Here is a 17,730-nt window from a genome sequence, read left to right as displayed (position 1 = left end):
CGTGAAACTCCAGCCGACAGGGGCCAATCAGAGGGTGGTGCGAGGGGGCGGGGCCATAGTTTAAACTAATTGTGCGCTCGGAGCGCTGGCGCGAGTCCGCAACGAAGACGATCCCGGGGGAGAGTGAGGCGCTGCGGGAGCGCGCGGCCAGGTAACCGGCGCGGGCCCGCGGCTGCTGTTCGGTCTGGGCGCCCGCAGGGATGCGGTGCTGGAGGGGGTGCTGGAGAGGCGGGTGCGAGCCGAGAGCCTCCTTCGTAACCTACTCTGGGGAGATTTATCGGGGATGAGGTGTGTGAGGAGGGGCGCCTGTTCCGAGGGGAGGTGCCGGCGTGCATAGTGGGAGGGTCTGTTTGGGGGTGTGTCCGTGGAATTTTGTCTGAGGACGACCGGGGTGCGGGGTAGTCCCTGTTCCTGAAAGGCTTGTGAGCGAGAGGTCCCAGGAAAGTCTCCGCCTATTATTGTTAACAATAGCAGTAGTAATATTGGTAGTAAACGTTTTCAGAGCACCAACTACGTTTCAGACACTGTGCCACACCCTTTATATGGATCATCTTTTTAATATTCCTAATTTTCCTGTTATACTTTATTAGAGATAGGGAACCGGCGGTATTTTATAACGTTTTCTTGGCCAGGATTACATAGCTAGTGCGTGGTTGGCTGTACTGGGGTGTTTGAGGGTTGGCTTGAGGGGGGGGAGGGGGAGGGCCCGTGTGGGGGCTGTGTGTGAGTTGTTCTTGGGGTCAAATCAGGTAGGTTGTTTCATGGAAACATCTTAGAAAGTACAAATTTATGACTAAATGTGTGAAGGTTGTGGGTGGGAAAGAACCTAACTGGCTTGATGCTCCCTCCTCTGGGTGCGCCGTCTTCATTACCTCTGGAAGAGTACTTCTCATCTTGCATTGGAAGTGTCTGCACGTTTGTCCTTCTGGGTGGAGACAGTGTCTTTTGTCCCTTTATCCTGATGCCTAGACAGCTATGAGTGAGACATGTCATGGCCATTAACGTATGCTTTGAAATGAATGAGCTTTCATGGACTGAAAGGAAATAGGAGCCTGGCTTTCCCATTTTAATTTAGTGGCTTTTGAACTGCTGTATTCTTTTTGTGGGGAATGGGGCTGCCTTCTAAAAATGTGATACTTGCTTTGATCCGTGTTTTCCTCTCTCTGGTGTTTGTTGCCTGGTCCTGTCTTTCCAAAGTTCTGGACCGTCATGTGTGTTACTTTGTGGTGGGCAGAAACCTTGTTGGGAAGGGAATTGGGGCTACCTTGTGGAGATCTTTACTGCTGTGAATATGCGGGAACCTGGAGGGAACATTCAGATCAAGCAAGGTAGCTTTCAGTCAGCAGGGATTAGTGTATGTATTCCTTCCCTCTCTGTTCCTGTATGGTATTTCCTCGTTAGAGGAAGAAGCACGTACTTGTCTGTAAAAGCCCCTAAAGTACTCTTTTCTTGGCCCAAGTTTAAGCAAATGATGACTAATTGTAATTCCTTAATCTTAATCAAAAGCCAAAGCTGTACTTCCCCAAAGCTAGAAGATATTACTTGAAAGCTCATATAAGAAACATTTCTATCTAGAGTGTTCTTCTTTACTTATGGAATATGGGAGCGAGAAGAATGCTTTGAACTAATACTTGAATTCTAGAACTGTTAGGATAGGGGCAAGCCCTGCCACAGGTGGCTACGCAGAACTGATCAGGGAATGTTTTGACAGCTGTGTCTAATTGATAACACCCTGTGGTCAGTAGCTATATTGGGGGTCATTTATTTAAGTCTCTTCTCCAGTGTATACCAAACTTCTCAAAAGGTGTTGTCTGAACCCAAAAATGATCACTTCCAAGAATGAGACAACTCCCAAAGGCAGTCTATTTCAATATTGAACAATTCTAAGTGATAATAATTGTTACTGTATTGTAATAGCATTATGTTAAATTTTTTTTTTAATGTTTATTTTATTTTTGAGAGAGAGAGAGAGAAAGAGGGGCGGGGAGGTGCAGAGAGAGGAGACACAGGATCCAAAGCAGGCTTCAGGCTCTGACCTGTTAGCACAGAGCCAGATGTGGGGCTTGAACTTATGAACCGTGAGATCATGACCTGAGCCGAAGTAGTGCTTAACCAGCTCAGCCACCTAGGCGCCCCAACAGTATTATGTTTTGTGCTGCAGTGAGTTTTTCATTTTACTGTTATATGTTTACTATTTGTTTTGTCACAATTCTTTCTTGCACTTTGTTCCATTTTTGTTAAAGAGATGAATGTATCTTTCAGATGTTTTCTTCAGTGAGGGTAAGTTAGTGGTAAACATTATTCTGGGAAACATCTTTATTTACTTTTTTTTTTTTAACGCTTATTTATTTTTGAGACAGAGAGACAGAGCATGAACGGGGGAGGGTCACAGAGAGAGGGAGACACAGAATCTGAAACAGGCTCCAGGCTCCGAGCCGTCAGCACAGAGCCCGACACGGGGCTTGAACCCACGGACCGTGAGATCATGACCTGAGCCAAAGTCGGACGCTTAACCGACCAAGCCACCCAGGCGCCCCTATTTACTCTTTAGTCTTGATAGTTTAGCTGGGTACTAGGCTTCCAAATATTTTCTCTCAGCATGTTGAAAATGTTATTTTACTGAAATTCTGGCTTTTTTTGTTACTTTTGAGAATGTGTTCACAATTTAACTATCATTTTTTTAGGTAACCTGCATTTTTCTCTGTTTTAAAGATCTTCCCATGTTGTTTGTGTTCTACAGTTTCATTACATGGTGTGGATTTAATTTTATCCTACTGGGGGTTTATAGTGATTCCTCAGTCTGGGATTTCATATCTTGCATAAGTTTTATAAAAAAATTAGCGGTCATGGGACAGCTGGGTGGCTCAGTTGGTTGAGTGTCACGATCTCATGGTGAGTTCGATCCAGTGTCGGTCTCTGCTGACAGCTCAGAGCCTGGAGCCAGCTTCAGATTTCCGCTCTGCCCCTCCCCCACTGTGCTCTGTCCCTCAGTCTAAGTCAACTTTGCTTATGGATAATTTATGTACAGTAAACTTTATTTGTATTGAAAAGTTTTGGAAGATGTATATACACTTATCAAAAGCTGCCACAATCAAATTATAGAGCAGTACCATCACTCCCCAAAATTTCTGTGTGCTTCTTTACAGTCCATGTTTCCCTTCACCTTGGCTCAGGAACTATTGTAGATTAATTTGTGTTTCCTAGAATTTTATATAAGTTAAATCATACAGTTGTATTTTTGGGCTTTGTTCCTTTCACATAGCATAATGCATGTGAGATTTATCCATTTAGTTGCATATATCAGTAATTTGTTAATAGTATTCTGTTATATGGTTGTATCAGGTAATTTTGCTTATTCACTGTTCATGGACATTTGAGTTGTTTCCAGGTGTTGGATGTTATAAATGAAATTGCTATGCGCATTCATGTATAAATCTTTGAGTGTTTGTATACTTTCCTTTTCAGAGTGGAATGGCTGGGTTGTATGGCGGTGTATGTTTAATTTTTTAAGAAATTACCAGTTTTCTGAAGTGGTGACACCATTTAAGCAGTATGTGAGAGCTCTGTTTGCTTCATATTCTTACGAATACTTGGTATTGTTGGCTTTTTTTTTTTTTAAGTTTATTTTATTTGAGATAGTGTAAGTAGGGGAGGGGTGGAGAGAGAGAGGATCCCAAGCAGGCTCTGTGCCGTTAGCATGGAACCTGACATGAGGCCCAGTTCCACCTACCGTGAGATCATGACCTGAGGGGGAATCAAGAGTTGGATGCTTAACTGACTGAGCCATTCAGGCACCCTGGTATGGTCGGCCTTTTTAATTTTAGCCATTCTCATGGAGGTGTAGTAGTATCTCACTGTGGTTTTAATTTGCATTTTCCTAATGACTGATGATGTTGAACATCTTTTCACATATTTATTGGCCATTCATATATCTTCTGGAGCAACTTTGTGGTTGCTTCTGTTGGGCACTCATGGCTAGTCCCAATCTGGGACCAAAATGTATGTAATTTTTCTCTACTTGTAGATTTTCAGGCCACGAGCTTAGGCCGCAAAACGACTATGGTTTTGAATTCCTAGGAGGGTTTTTTCCTCCCACTTCACTAGGTGAGCAAGACAATCTTCCTTATTTCCCTGTGGACGGATTTTTTTCCCCTGGTCTGTCTTTATTGAATGTCTTAGCCTTTGTATAGGGATCTCAGCTGCTCTTTGTAGGCTCAGAATCTGTCTCCTGGACAAAGAGGTGGTTATAAATTCTTTACACTGCTAGGATAGCTATGCTGTCAGGTCGCTTTTCCTGGGACTTCCTTACTTTCTTGTGAGCTCAGTTTATCTATGTATCAGGATCCAGTCAGGAAAATAGAGACCACACATAGCTATTTTAAAAGTGAACTCAGTAAAGGGAATTAGTTTAAAGCCTTGCTGGAGGGCTGGACAAGCAAAAAGGGTATCTTTGATGTAATAACTGCATTAAGCAGCTACTTCATCTAGGGCCGAAAAACAAAGGGAAGAAAGGTTGGAGTTCTCAGATCCTGTAAGTCTGAAGGGATCTGGAGGAACTACGCCCTGATTCTCTGAGGAGAGGGCGTCTCCTGGTGCTGCTGGTTTCTCAGGTGTTCGCAGGAAGGGCCTGGAGGAGCCAGGTTTGGTTGAGTTCTGCCCAGCTGGTGCTGGTGCCTCTGAGGGGGGCACATTGAGGCTGGTTCTGGGAGTTTAGCAAGAAGTGGGAAGGAACCAACTGCCGTTGTCAAGAAACAGCAGGCCATACGAAGGAGGAAGTTCCTGCCTTCCATTTTCCCTTTAGCACCTCCTACAGAGCGTAACCAGGAGCCAGCTGGCAAAGGTGTGATAGGGTTGGCGGAGTCCAAGCCCCAGTGTCACAGAGCAGAGTGTAACAGGGTAGGTGTGGAGCTGAGAGATAGTAACTTAATTGCCATACTCTAAAAGGATGTTTATTATATTTTTCTAAGCATTTCCAGGTGTATGTAGTGGGAAGATTCTCAGGTTATCTCATTTATTATATCAACAGTCATAGCAATAGTTAACATTGTTTTTTTCTTCAGGATATACTGTGAGCAGGCTCTGTTCTAAGTGCTTTACATGAACTGCTTCCCAAAGTTCTATGAGGTAAATACTGTCATTATTACTATTCCCTTTAACAGGCAAGGAAACTGAGACACAAATAAATTAAGTAGTCTATTCAAAGCCATACAGTGTAAGTGGAGTTGGTGTTCTAATCCAAGCATTCTGGGTTCCATAACCCACATTCTTAACTTTCTTACTATGCTGAAAGTTTTTCCCTATGTCAAACCGAAGTCTATCTTTCTGTAATTTCTACTCATTAGTTCTGGTTTTGTCTTCCTGCAGAACACATACATTTTTCTCTTCACCTGCATGACAAGTGTGCATATATTTGAACACATTTTCATGTTCTCCCTCACTAAACATCTGTAGTTCTTCCCTCACATTTGCCACGATACATGACTTTTAGACTTTTCACCACAGTTGTTTCATTCTTTAGCTGCGTGGACTCTGACTTTGCTTTTTAAAAGTGGGGCACAGAGTTGTCTTCTAACACAACCCAAGCCTGCGCTGGTGTTTTGGGCAGCTGTGTTACATTCATGGTTCACTGAGAGTGTGACATCCTCTCTTCTGCCTCCCACCATATGCAGCCTGCTCCCTCCCCTACCCCAAGGGCCCAAAGGCAGCCTTTTTAATATAAACTGCTGTACCAAGTCTCTACCATCTTCATCTTGTATTAGTTTAGTGAATGCAAACCTTCGTATTTAATCATGTTAAATTGTATCTTGTTACTTTTGGTAGCATAAGAACTGTTGAGAGCTTTTTTGCCAGATCACATCTAAAAGCATTGTATTTTCTCTCCTTCATAGTTTATAATGCCAAAGCTTGACAAGCGGGCTTTATATGTTTTCATTCTGTCTTTGGTAAAAACGTTAAAAATGGTAGGTTTGAGAAATAAGCTGTGTGTAATACTACTATAGGTCTTACTTCAGTTGACGGAGGTTTGAGGGGGAATAGTTTTAGCTGTTCTTTCTGCTAAATTGGAGGAGGAGCTATCTGGAATGATATCTTGGCTGTCAGTGACGGGAGGAGAGAATCAAGGTTAAGGGTTGGCCATTGGGCAATCAGTCATCCTAATAAGGGACCACTTGGCAGAAGTAAAATGATCTGGTGGCTGTAGAAGGGGAAGAGGGCATATTGCACAGCATGCTCCTGGGTTGAGGCCTCAGTAGACAGCTGTGTCAGCTGCCCTTTCTGTCCTATTTAAGGGCTGATTTCTTTGAAGCCAGTGCAGGAAATGCCAGTGATTGAGCCTGGCAGATTTCTTCTGCCTTATTGCAATTGAGGACAGGTTTTATATGGTGAGGAGTAGAGACTGTATATTTCAGGCTTATTTATTTGACCACTTGAGTGCCTTCCTGTGACTGGTCAGACATACTTCTTTTGCAGGCTATCAAGTTTTTGGTACCCGATGACAAGGTGGATGCAATGTGACCCTGGATCTTGGTCCTTCATGTGGGTAGCAACTGTTTTGCCCTGTAAGTGGGCATTTGTCAAGTGTCTCACTTCTGGATGGCTTCAGTGAGGGGCGAGATAACAATAGCTTTGATTACCTACTTTTCAATCTTCCATGTGGTGTGATGGTGTGAGTTTGAGGGAAACCTCTTGTTCCTTAGGAGTTTGCTACTGTACCCCTCATGAATTGCTGCAAAGTGGACTCTGTCTGGTTGCTGACCTCCCAAAGCCCAGTTTCCTTAGGCAGTGAGCAAATAAACAATGAGTGCCTGTTTTATCTCTCAGAGAGCTGAGTATATAAAGAAATGTACAATACAGGATTTCCCTCCTCACCAACTGATCAAACCTGTAGATTCTTTATAGGAATCATAAATATTTATATACTCTTGTGTGTGTTCAAATCTATCGATACTTTATAAGAAAAATATAACAAACTCTTTGCCTACATTTGCCAGTTGTTAACATTTTGCTGCATTTGCTCTCCGTTCTTCATATTCTGAACCTTTGGACTATTAGATGCAAACATCATGTTACTTCATCCTAAATATAATTCAGCAGTGTTTCCTAAAAACAAGAGTATCTGCCTATATAATAACAATACAGCTAGGTCTCAGGAAATTTAGGATTGATTCAGTACATCCAGTGTATAATACTTGTTCAGACATCTCACATTTTCCCAGTAATGTCTTTTATAGATTTTTTTTTCAAATCAGCCTTCAGTGAAGGGTCATTCATGCATTTAGTTGTGATAATTTTGTCATGCCCCTTGAGCAATTCCCTAATCTCTCAATCTTGAATGCTTTTTTATCTGTCGCAACATTGACATTCTTTGAGAGGTTAGGTAGATTTTTGCAGAATTTTTTCAAGTGTATTTATTTATTTTGAGAGAGAGTGTGATTGGGGGGAGGGGCAGAGAGTGAGAGAGAGAGAGAGAGAGAGAGAGAGAGAGAGAGAGAGAATCCCAAGCAGGCTCCATGCTGTCAGTGTGGACCCCGACATGGGGCTCTATCTCACGAATTGTGAGATTGTGACCTGAGTCAAAACCAAGATTTGGATGCTTAACCAACTGAGCCACCTGAGCACCCCTAGAATATTTCTTAATTTGGATTTGTATGATTATCGCCTCTTCATTAGATTCAGGTTAAACATTTTTAGTGGAACTAGATAGGTTAATACAGTAGTTTGATTAGTGAAGCTAGAAAACACATGGACTCACTATTCAGTTTTGCATGACTGTATATAATTTAGCACTCGACTGTGTTGTCTAGTCTGTAAGCTCTATAGGAATTGAGAGAAGAGGGAACTCAGTAGGGCCTGGAATAACTAGGAGAGACTTTGGCAGGAACATGAATAGAATTTGAGATAGTTGGAGTATATGGTTAGATAAGCTGCTCTTTGGGTTTTACATCCCACTATTTAAAAAAAAAATTGTTTTTTACATTTATCTATTTTTTGAGAGACAGAGACACAGAGCACAAGTTGGGGAGGGGCAGAGAGAGAAGGAGACACAGAATCTGAAGCAGGCTCCAGGCTCTGAGCTGTCAGCACAGAGCCCGATGTGGGGCTTGAACTCACAAACCGTGAGATCATGACCTGAGCCGAAGTTGGACGCCCAACTGACTGAGCCACCCAGGCGCCCCTCCATCCTACTAATAAAGTTGCATGTATATCATGAAAAATGAATTTCCTCTTCAGATTTAGAGTGCTGTATCTTCTATGGTGTTTGTACTACTGGGAAGCGTTTACTTTAGAGCTCTTGCTTTGGCTTCAGAGGTGATGCCCAGGATTTTGCCAGCTGCCTAACCTTGGGAAAGTTTCTTCACTTGCAAGTTAGAAAGAGTATTAATAACTATTTAATAAGTTATTGTGATGCTCAAAGTGAAGAACTGCATAAATATTTGAATCAAAATATTTGAATGCCTTGGGGCGCCTGGGTGGCTCGGTAGGTTAAGCATCCAGCTTTGGCTGAGGTCATGATCTCCCAGTTCGTGAGTTCGAGCCCCTCATTGGGCTCTCTACTGTCCGCACAGAGCCCACACATCTTCTGTCTTCCTCTCTCTCTGCCCCTCCCTCTCTTTCTCAGTCTCTCTCAAAAATAAATAAACATTAAAAAAATAAAATAATTAAAAAAATAATAAAATATTTGAATGCCTTTAGGTGGGGACAACACTCCATAGTTCTGCCATATGCTCCACTGGAGAATCCATTTCTTTTACCTGCCTGACTCAGGTATTTGAATTTACCACTGCTGGATAACTCAAGGCATGGGGATGAGAAATAGAGTCTTATGCAGAGAGAAGTGGGAAGACTGGCTTGATTAGTTCAGAGTGTATGCTGTGGAATAGTGGGAAGTAAGGTTTAATAAATGACTTGAGGCCATATAATGGAGGGCTTTGAAAATGAAGCCAAATAATTTAGATATAATGCTTTAGACAGAAGAAAGCCATGGAAGGTTTTTGAGGAGAAACACACTTGGAAATTAGTGATATGGAGCCTCCTGAGGAAGGACTTCTCTTGGTTTGGAGACCAGAATCCTAATAGGGCCTTCCCAGTGCTGACCAAGGCGTGGGGGTGGGGGTAGGGGTGTGGTGTGGTTTGGCAATCTTGCCACAGGAGGCCAGAATTTCTGCCCCAGTGACTCTTCCTGCTCTGCCACTGACTCACCCCATTGACCTAGGCTGCGTGGCTTCCCTTCCGTTTGCTGTCTGATCTACAGAATGCTGGGGCTGCCCAAGATGATATGAAGCTGAGCTGACCAACAGTGGGTGGGATGGGAGAATGAACAAGCATTCCTGCCCCTTTGCCCCTTCCCTGGGTAGAGGCTAATTCTAAGCCAGTCTGCCAGGGATCTTGTCCAGGCCTGGGGAAGCTGTCCACCAGGAGGTAAGTTCAAGATGGTTTCTGTCCTTTCTCTGCTTTTTCGTATATCAGCCTTTTCCTGAACAGAAGCTTTATTATTTTCTTTTTCTCTGATTCATGTTCTTCATAGTGACCTTTCAATTACTTGAAGCACATGGGTTACTGCAGGAGGTAGGAAGAGAGTTTTTTGTTTGTTTGTTTAAATATTTTGGGGAGAGCACAAGTGGAGGAGGGGCAAAGAGGGGAACGGAGGATCTGAAGCGGGCTCTGCACTGACAGGCTGACACCAGGGAGCCCGATGTGGGGCTCAGACTCACTAACCTTGAGATCATGACCTGAGCCGAAGTCGGATGCTCAACCTACTGAGCCACCCAGGGAGAGAGGTTTAATAAACATATTCTTGCTTTGGGGGGAAGTGATCATAGGTTTCCCTTTATCCAGAACTCTTGTGAACTACATACTAAACAATGACTTATACCTGTAGGGGCGATTATAGAGAGATAACTGGTGTTAAGCCGATCTTTCTCAGCTACTGAGTTTCAGAACCATTCTGGTGTGCTTTAGTGTCTCAAGTTATTTCCTTTCCCTTTGAAGACAGCAGTGAGGAACACGGAAATGGGAGGAATATGGATTAGGATATGTTTGTGGATTATGCTAGAAGTCAGGGTGACTGGGTTGCTAGTCCTGACTGTTGCTGACCAGCTGTGTGACCAGGGACAAATTACGTAACCTCTGGACTGAAGTTTTTTCATATATAAACATAAACAGTTTGGATTATATGATACGGAAGATTTCTTCCAGGGCCAAAATTTATGACTACGTAATGTGTGATTGTAAAGTAACATAGGGTCGCCTAGGTGGCATAGTTGGTTAAGCATCTGACTTCAGCTCAGGTCATGATCTCGTGGTTTGTGGGTTCAAGCCCCATGTTGGGCTCTGTGCTGACTGCTCAGAGCCTGGAGTCTGTTTAGGATTCTGTCTCTCGCTCTTTCTGCCCCTCCCCCATTTGTGCACGTGCGTGCGCTCTCTCTCAAAAATAAATAAACAGTAGGGACACCTGGGTGGCTCTGTCGGTTAAGCATCCGACTCTTGGTTTAGGTTCAGGTCATGATCTCACGATTTCATGAGTTTGAGCCACGCACTGGGCTCTGTGCTGGCAGTGCAGAGCCTGCTTGGGATTCTCTCTCCCGCATTCTCTGCCCCTCCCCCACTCACGCTGTCTCTGTCTCTCTCAAAATAAATAACCTAAAAAAATAAACAGTAAAGTAATGTAATAGCTTAACACGTGACGTATATTGCACATATCTTGTCCTCTTTGTTGTAGTTGTAGGACACTTAACAGTATTTGTAAGTTTGTCCTCTTCAAAGTAATTGTGTTCTCAGACTTTATATTTATTCTGGTGATGCTGCCAATGCTCAGAATATTTTTGGCTTCTAAGCCAATCTTTTGAATGTCCTCAGAAGTAGCAAATCTTCACTGAACCTTGCTTGGTGGGTTCACAGCCAAAAGATACTATAAGCCAAAGAGTCAAGCAAGGCGGTACATTTTTTGGTGAAAAATGAGGTGTGACTGCAAAACAGTAAGATTTAATTTTTGTGTGTCTCACAGAGTAGACTTTAAAGGCAGTTTCCAAAAGAGTGTTTCATATATATTTTGAGCAATGATTATATTGTTAGAATAAGTAAATAACTTCCTACAGAGACTATTTTGACTGCAGTTTTCATTTGATTTAATAAGATTGGAAATTTTGTTTAAAAAGGTGTCACTTAATTTTTTTTTTTATTTTTGTTAATTTTTATTTATTTATTTATTTTGAGAGTGCGAGCTTGAGCCAGGGAGGGGTAGAGAGAGGGGAAGAGAAAGAATCCCAAGCAAGCTCTGTGTTGTTAGAGCGGAGCCTGATGTGGGGCTTGAATTTACGAGCCCTGAGATCATGACCTGAGCAGAAATTAAGAGTTAGGTGCTTAACCCACTGAGCCACACAGGTGCCCTGTCGTTTTTTTTTTTTTTTTAATGAAAAAAAAATTTTTTTTAAATGTTTACTCTTGAGAGGGCCAGATGGAGAGAGGGAGACACAGAATCTGAAGCAGGCTCCAGATTCTGAGCTGAAGCACAGAGCCCAATGTGGGACTCAAACTCAAAAATGCAAGATCATGACCTGAGCTAAAGTGAGACACTTAACTGATTGAGCCACCTAGGCGCCCTTTCTTTTTTTTTTTTTAAGTTTTAATCATTTATTTTTGAGAGAGAGAGAGAGAAAGTGAGCTCAAGCACAGGAGGGGCAGAGAGAGAGAGAGAGAGAGAGAGAGAGAAAGAATCCCAAACAGGCTCCATGCTGTCAGCACAGAGCCTGATGCGGGGCTTGAGCTCACAACTGCAAGATCATGTCCTGAGCCGAAATCAAGAGTCAGACATTTAACCGACTGAGCCACCCAGGTGTCCCTGTCACTTCCTTTATACTCACTGTGCATATATGCTTGCTTCTAGGTCAAGGTGACTAGATAGTGTGAGAAAATTAGCCTTTCTCGTGTAGTCCTCCCAAATCACAAATGTATTGGGGGCCAGAAAGGATTGGAACATGCCGCTGTAGGACACTGTAGCTGAGGAGCCATTGCAGTCCCATCTCCAGAATCAGTCACAAGTTCTTCAGACTGTAGCACCCTCTGCTCACCAGTATGTCAGAATCCATCAGGTGGTGTGGTAGAGTGGAAGCAGATAGTCTTTTTCTGGGAAAAATGATAGATCAGGCTACTCCATTGATCTTTATTTTTTATTTTTTTGGTCAGCATTTGGGTTTGAGAAAGGGTGAGGATAGGCAGGGGGATGGGAAGAGGGAAAGCAGCCTATCTTGAACTGATTTCAATTAGGCTGATGTATTGAAGGCCTGGAATCTTGTTGGTGGTTTTGTTGATAACTAGTCAGTAAATTAAGGTGTTAGGCAGCGGGGTCAATAAAACATTCTGTCGCTGTATGATCATTTGCAATTCTCTTTCTTTTTTAATGTATTATATGTTTTTATTTTTTTAATTTTTTATTAACAAAATTTTTTTTAATGTTTTCATTTTTGAGAGACAGAGACAGGGCGTGAGTGGGAGAGGGGCAGAGAGGGAGACACAGAATTGGAAGCAGGCTCCAGGCTTTGAGCTGTCAGTACGGAGCCCGATGTGGGACTCAAACCCATGAACCGTGAGATCATGACCTGAGCCAAAGGCAGATGTTCAACCGACTGAGTCACCCAGGCACCCCTATATTTTTTTATTTTGAAAGAGAGAGAGAGACAGAGAGACAGAGAGAACAGGTGGGGGAGGGACAGAGAGAGAGGGAACAGAGAATCCAAAGCGGTCTCTGTGCTGATAGCAGAGAGCCCAGTGCAGGGCTCAAACTCATGGAACCGTGAGATTGTGACCTGAGCCGAAGTCGAACACTCAACTGACTGAGCCACCCAGGTGCCCCTATAATTCTTTTTTACTCTCGGCCTTGTTTTCCTCATTTTGATATTGAAAAATTTACACGCTAAGAGTTCTAGATCTGAAAACAGGTAAGCCTAAGGAAATTTGAGCTGGGAAAGTATCTACTTGTTCTAAGTTGCTTGACTTTTGGATTAGGGGTAGGAGTGGAATTCCTTTTTAGCCCCTAAGTTACAGTGATTTTACTCTCTACGTGCAGTCATAGCTGAGTGATCAAACATCAAGTAGCTGTTTAATGGGAAGCAGGCACTAGGAGCTTTCTCCTGAAAAACAATCACAGGACATGTTGGTCTGGGAGAAGTCATTGCCTGGTAGGACCTATTGTTTGAAAGAGGTGGGGGTGAATTTCATCAAAATGGACAGTGTGGATATCGTGATTTAGGAGATTTAGAGACTTTGTTCCCTGCTGTGGTTAATTTCAAGCCTATCTTTAAAGGCATTCTCTTAATGATTGGTGCAATGGGATTCATTTAGAGAAGAAGCCCCAGGTAACCACAATTAGAGTTGAATGGCCAAGAGTAGAGCCATTTGCTGGACAGAAAGTGCCCTAATCAGTTGCTTTTTGACACTTACATCCTATAGAGACCCCAAGGAGAGAATAGGCTGTTTGGTGAGCTCACTAGGCACTAGGCTGGGAGATTTGGGCTCTAAACAGAGGAGGAGGTGACCTGAAGAATCCACACTTCTTAATCTCCCTATTTCTCTTCTTTCCTTTAGTGCCCTTTAGTTTTAATTAAGATTGTGTAAACACAGTCAGCTTGCCAGTCCCCTTAAAGTGGCAGGCCCATGACATTTTTGGCTGTTCACTCACGCAAGGTATGTGACTTTAAATTGGAGAGATTGTCCTCTTTGACAGTTTGGCTTCACTGGCCTGCTTCACTGAAAGAATCCATTAGATTAGGGCCAGTAGGCTGTCATTCAGTCAGGCAACATTATTTGGCACCTACTGTGTGCAAGCATTGTGCTGAAATGGAGCTGGATGAGATGATTTCTGCTCTCTAGAAACTTAGTCAAGTGAAACATATTTGCAGCTAGTGTAGACCCAAAGAGGAATGGAATAAAATGTGCAGAAGAACAAGAAATATTGGGATATATGGAGGAAAGAACAGTTGTTTTTGAATTGGGGGAACAAGGAGAGCATCTGAAGAGAGAAGGCATTTGAACCAGCTTATAAAAGATGAACTTGGACTTCAGTAGGTTTGGAAGAAAGCATTTTGAAGGAGGTTACACATGGGCAAAGGCACAGAGCTTGGAAAATGCCTGGCATGTTTGGGAAATGTGTTCTTGAGATAGAAGATATTTTAATTAATTATTTTTAGTAGTCTCTATATCCAGTGTGGGGCTCAATGTCATGACCCCACGATCAGGAGTCACATGCTGTTCCAACTGAGCCAGGCAGGCACCCCCTGAATGTTTATGATGTGAGGAAGAACACAATCCAATCCATGTTATTTAGGTCTTGGTCTGTTTTTTTTAAGTGTAAGGTCTTAGATCTTAGGGTTGAGAAGGTGATGGTCCTGGGTCTAGAGTATAAATAAGGTTTGTAGGCATCTCAATATTACTCGATTTCCCAGTTACATTTACTAAGGCAGCTCCAGAAGCAAGAAGGCAGGAAATGGTAAGCAATGTACCTTTATTTATTTTTTAAAGTGTATTTATTTTTAGAGAGAGCGTGAACGAGCAGGGGAGGGGCAGAGAGAGAGAGGGAGAGAGGATCCCAAGCATGCTCCATGCTGTCAGTGCAGAGCCTGACATGGGGCTCAATCCCATGCACCGCGAGATCATGACCTGAGCCAAAATCAATAGACACTTAACCTACTGAACCCCGCAGGCATCCCAGCAGTGTGCCTTTAGACTGAGCTTCTCCACACCCCCAGATGGTTTTCTTAGGCATGTACATTATGCAGCCTTCCTACTAGTGAGTTGCTTACTTCTTTGTTGTTGTTGTTGTTGTTGTTGTTGTTGTTTTGGGGGGAGGGGAGTTCCTTCTGCTAATCCTGAGCTTTTGATTCTACAGCGGAAACCAAAAACATTTATTGAATCTGATTGAAAAGTAGTGTATATTCATTATAGGAAACAGGAAAAATACAGGTAAGTATAAAGAAGAAACCTAATGTATAGTTTTATTTAGTATTTCCTTTCAATGTTTTGTACTTATGCATATTTCTGTTTTGCATAGTCCAGTGTCATACACTACCTATAATTTTGTATTCTGCTTTTTTCCCAGTTACCATTATTTTCATTGTGTAAATTCATATGAATTTAAAATGCGGCTGAAACTATAAATATTCCTAATGACTGTATAGTAGTCTATCATACAGGATTTGTATAGTGCTTTCAGTTTTTTCTATTTTAAACAGTATTGTAATACCTTTTTTAAATAAAATTTTTAAGCATTTATCTTGAGAGAGGCAGTGTGAGCTGGGGAGGGGCAGAGAGAGAGAGGGAGGAAGGGAGGGAGAGAGAGGGGGAGAGAATCCCAAGCAGGCTCTGCAGGGCCAGTGCTTGAACCCACAAACTGTGAGATCATGATCTGAGCCAAAACCAAGAGTCTGATGCTCAAGCAACTGAGCCACCCAGGTGCCCCTGAATATGAACATCTTTTAGGCTTTTAACATATATTGCCAAATTCCTTTCTAGAGAATCACTTAAAGCCTCACTTGCATGAGGAAAATATAATATTCTTTCTTTGATAATTTTCCACTCAAAGTACTAGATTAAGTTAACTTCCCTGAAGGGTAGTTATTATATAAAGCCATTATTATATAAAACCAAAATTTGGGAGAGGATGGAAGGAGAAAGCATGTGTGTGTGTTGGGGGGTGGTCACTGTTATGAAGCCCTATTTGCTGACGTGACTTCTAGAAATGGAAAAGGAGACAAGTTACTCTTAATTCTCCATTTATAAAATTGGGGTGATAGCACCTTCCCCTTCTGTACTACAGAAATTGGATGACCTAAAATTTCTCATAGAAATGCTTTCATTTCATGCCTCAGATCTTCAGAAGGGTAGACTCTGAAGGAGAGAATTGGTCTTCCTTTCCCACAAAGGTCAGGACCCTAACTCTTAACGGTTGGCTAGACATTCTAGAAATGCTTAGCTGCTTCATAGTGAATCTTCTGCAAGCAAAAGAGAAGGACAGACACCTGTGTCGTGTTGTGTTGGAGGGGCTTTGTTGGGGATATTCAGCAGAGATGAGGGAGCTTACTTTAATTTCATACTATTATTGTAGTGTGTGAGTGAGAGCTGCATTGCTCATCAGCATCACTGAAGGACATTAGGAACCCGGTCTGTTTCCCATTAGTTGAAATCAAAGAGAAAAAGAAGATGAAGAATAGCACATTGGAAATTCATTAGAGTCATACTCAACCCAGAAGTAGGGGGATGTCTTTTGACCTCATTTGAGCGTTTTGTTTTATTTTTTAATATATGTATATTTTTAATTTTAGAGGGCACATGTGAGCTGGGAAGAGGGGCAGAGGGAGAGAGAACCTCAAGCAGGCTCCAGGTTCAGCGCAGAGGCCAGGGTGGGGCTCGATCCCACAACCCTAGGATCATGACCTGAGCTGAAATCAAGACTCGGATACTCAACTGACTGAGCCACCCAGGTGTCCTTTGAGTGTTTTAGACTTGTTTCTTCAATATTACATACCAGACCTATTTTTGCATATAAATTTCATTTAAAATCAGTCTAACGTAGCCATACTCTGGTCAGTTGGATAAGAATTAATCTCCATTAAGAAACTGCTCTTATTAAATGTGAATTATTTTGTTTAGGCCCAGGTAGTAAATATTTCAGGCTTTGCAGGCTGTGTAGTTGCAACTACAGTTGACCCTTGAAAAACATGGGTTTGAATTGCATGGGTCCCCTTTTATGTGGATTTTTTCAATAAATACGGTACAGTACTGTAAATGTATTATCTCTCCCTTATGATTTTTCTCAGTAACGTTTTCTTTTTTCTAGCTTTATTGTTCGATTACAGTATTAATACTTACAACTTGAAAGATACGTGTTAATCATTTGTTTATGTTATTAGTAAGGCTTCCAGTCAACAGTAGGCTATTAGTTAAGTTTTTGGGATGTCAGAAGTTATACGTGGATTTTCAACCGCATGGGGTGGTGGGGGTGGGGTGGGGGGGGGTGGAGCGGTTTGGTGCCCCAACCTTTACATTGTTCAAGGGTCTGCTCTACTTACCTCTGCAGATCATAGTTTGTTGACCTTTGGGTAGTGGGAAATATATTAGAAGGCCTAGCCATCCAAAAACTATAGCATTTTTCTCAAGCTTTTAAAGGTGTGAGGAAATAGGGGCACCTGGGTGGCTCAGTCGAGCATCTGACTTTGCCTCAGGTCACAATCTTCCAGATTGTGGGTTCGAGCCCCATGTAGGGCTCTGTGCTGACAGCTCACAGCTTGGATCCTGCTTCGGATTCTGTGTCTCCCTCTCTCTCTGCCCCTCTCACACTTGTGCATGCGCGCTCTCTCTCTCTCTCTCTCTCTCTCTCTCTCTCAGAAGTAAACATGAAAAAGTATGAGGAGTCCATTATATATTAAAATGGAAACATGTCAGATTTTTAAGTGAAAAAGGAAAGTTGCAGAACAAATTATAACAGTATGATTACAGGTATGTAGATCAAACACATTCACACTGTTTTTTTATTTACATATATGTACATGTACATATACACATATGTTTTTATACATACACACGTGTACAGAAAAGTCTGAAAGGTTACAACAGACTTGTAACAGTGGTCACTCCAAGGAGGGAAGTGCCATTGGCAAATGTGGGTTAAGGTTTGGTGAATGGGGAGTTTTACATTTTACTCCGTATACTTCCGTATTACGATATTTCATAGTCGATAATGTG

The 17,730-nt window shown here is 42.4% G+C and overlaps 1 protein-coding gene across 2 annotated transcripts in view; it reads left to right on the top strand.

The window, feature by feature from the left end:
- The first annotated feature begins 22 nt into the window (after positions 1-22).
- The window catches only part of NUMA1 (nuclear mitotic apparatus protein 1), a 72,284-nt gene continuing 54,576 nt past the window's right edge, over positions 23-17,730 (top strand). Inside the window, exon 1 of one of the 2 annotated variants that reach the window (XM_027039713.2) lies at positions 23-151. The gene's annotated coding sequence lies outside the window, so the exon portion shown is untranslated. Of the gene's footprint in view, positions 152-9,237; positions 9,418-17,730 lie in introns of those variants that run through there. The other variant, XM_027039715.2, reaches the window with a different exon arrangement.

This window comes from Acinonyx jubatus, chromosome D1, assembly GCF_027475565.1.
Source record: "Acinonyx jubatus isolate Ajub_Pintada_27869175 chromosome D1, VMU_Ajub_asm_v1.0, whole genome shotgun sequence".
Classification (NCBI taxonomy): Eukaryota; Metazoa; Chordata; class Mammalia; order Carnivora; family Felidae; genus Acinonyx; species Acinonyx jubatus.
The sequence above is the reverse complement of the archived record's forward strand: the minus strand, read 5'-3'. Positions and strand labels throughout refer to the sequence as shown.